The following is a 2,207-nucleotide window of genomic DNA, read 5'->3' as shown; positions in this document are numbered from 1 at the left end:
GGACTGGATGGAAGTTGTTTTAGCATCTAACTGTCTTGATATCTCTTCCTTGCTTTCCTGAATAGCTGCCATCACTGCATCAAGAGTAGGGCTTCCACCTTTAGGAGAGCCGGCCGCCATTTTGGTTGTGTGTGCGGGCCTGGCTGTTCGTTTAGACAAAGGTGTAATATCCTTAAGACCCCTTAGGTTATACTGTGCCATGCGCCACTATAAATAAACAATTATTTTCTAACGTTAGATATTTAGTACCATGGTTATCACGAAAAATAAAAGTAACTGTCGAGGAACGCCTGCGGACCTCACGCTTGCATGTCCTCCCTCACTGGATGCAAACCGGAAGTCCATTATATTCTATTTCTGACAATAGATCATCCTAAATGTTACACAGTGGAATTAAAATAAATGTGCATTTAATCAACCAATATCCAAATTATGGAAGCATTTTGGATTTGGTATCAAAATAACAAGAAACTCTCAATATTTTGAAAATAATTAGTCAATATTTTGAAAATAATTAGTCAATATTTTGAGATGCTAGTCATTATAGTGAGAAAGTTTCTCACTATAATGACTTACACAATCTATTTATTTATTTATTTTAACGTCACACTGGCAGAAATGGGCTTCCATACAAAACTGAGTTGGGGAACACAGGGGCCCAAAAGTAGTTAAAGTTAACCCCCAGGGTAAAATAGTGGCTTTATCCAGCCCTGCTTCAGGTTCTCAGGCCACCGGTCCTAACTCCAGTCCGCTATGATCCACTCCTTCTTATCCTCCGTCCCCTCTCTGTATGCAGCGCTGTGATTGGACGCTGGCTGCTTGTCAGGAAGAAAGAGCTGCTGTGTTGAGGCCGAAAACTCAGACACAAGCAGGACCTGGAAGATACCGGAGTACCTCGGTGGAAGGGATATACACTATAGTTAACGCTCGGAAGGCGTTTTGAAGCAGCCGGTCTATAGCGGAGTGCCGGCTGGCTCTCCGTGCTCCTGCTGTCGAGGCCGCCGCGGTTCTGCCTCCCCCCCCCGACTGTGTGTCGCTGCCTGCTGGTCACAGTAATCCAGACCCGCTGCTATTAACGACACTGACGCTGTTGTGTGGCGACGCAGCCACGAACCTGTCTAAGATTTAAGTCTTTATCCAGTCCGGAGACATAAGGACTCAGCTGTTGCTGCCGGTAGTCGGGGTTTAACGGCTGAGGCTGCCGGGACCGGTTAAACATCCCGATAAAGCTCCAACTACATGGAACAAGTCGGCGGCTTATTTTGCGCTAGAACTGTTATGACTGACCTATAATACAGTCGTCTCGTTTTGAAGCAGCACCGCGGGCTGTATCCGAGGATTTATTTGATGAAGGCATCCTGAAAGCGGCAGTTTGAAGCCTCTGCATCAGGTGAGTGGCACCCGCAGTTACCCACCAAGCACGGCGACCTCACCTCACACCAGCCCCCCCATTCTGACTCGCTTGCCCCCGCGATATTTTTTGAACGACTTGTGTGGTTTTCACTTGTTATCTTAACCTTAAAAGTCCTTGGGGTTAAAATTCCATAAAGGCCTTTAATATGTGTGTTAACCAGCAACGCAGCAGATTTACGTTCTGTGTCCAAACACACAGGGCAAAAACAGTCCTTTTAATTCCCTCCAAACAACAGTAAATACAGTGGGGGGAGAAGATTAACAGCACATGGGTACAGCCAGCCCTCCTCTGAGTTTCCCAGCTGTCGCATTCTGATTCTTCGTGTGTAAGAAATCTTAAAAGACAGCGCGAAAAAGCTTCTTCGTTATTAGCTTTTAGAAGTATGCTAATTCTTGTCCCTCTCCAGTCCTCGCGCGTGCTGTTTCCTGAGCACGCGGATGCATCTACAGGCATACGTAACGGTGGCGCGAGCTGAATGGCAACAGTTGCACACAGGAGTGCTCCGGTATGACAGCGTAGCAAAAACGTTAAGCTAACACATCTTAAGTTTGCCACTCTTTACTGCTCCTTTTTTGTAAGTAATTAAATAGGAAGATAGCACAGTAAACAATATTAAATTAAATTAATCAATATGTTGTAAATAAAAGTAAAAAATGTTTTATAGACCAAAGCAGCTTCAATTGTATAATTCATTCCAGTAGTTTAGAATTCTGAGTAATGTCATTTTAAATTAACAACAAATTAACATTAACAAAATTTTGCACCAAGACGGTCACCAAGGTCTTGCTCATGG

The 2,207-nt window shown here is 44.4% G+C and overlaps 1 protein-coding gene across 1 annotated transcript in view; it reads left to right on the top strand.

The window, feature by feature from the left end:
• Positions 1-781: 781 nt before the first annotated feature.
• Positions 782-2,207, top strand: part of LOC118337638 (LARGE xylosyl- and glucuronyltransferase 1-like) — a gene marked incomplete in the record, with an annotated part of 118,997 nt that continues 117,571 nt past the window's right edge. Inside the window, 1 exon segment of the mRNA XM_035674760.1 lies at positions 782-1,390.

The sequence above is a fragment of the Morone saxatilis genome, unplaced genomic scaffold (genome assembly GCF_004916995.1).
Source record: "Morone saxatilis isolate NCDOM2014 unplaced genomic scaffold, NCSU_SB_2.0 Contig10, whole genome shotgun sequence".
NCBI lineage: Eukaryota > Metazoa > Chordata > Actinopteri > Moronidae > Morone > Morone saxatilis.
This window is presented reverse-complemented; position numbering and strand designations above follow the sequence as displayed.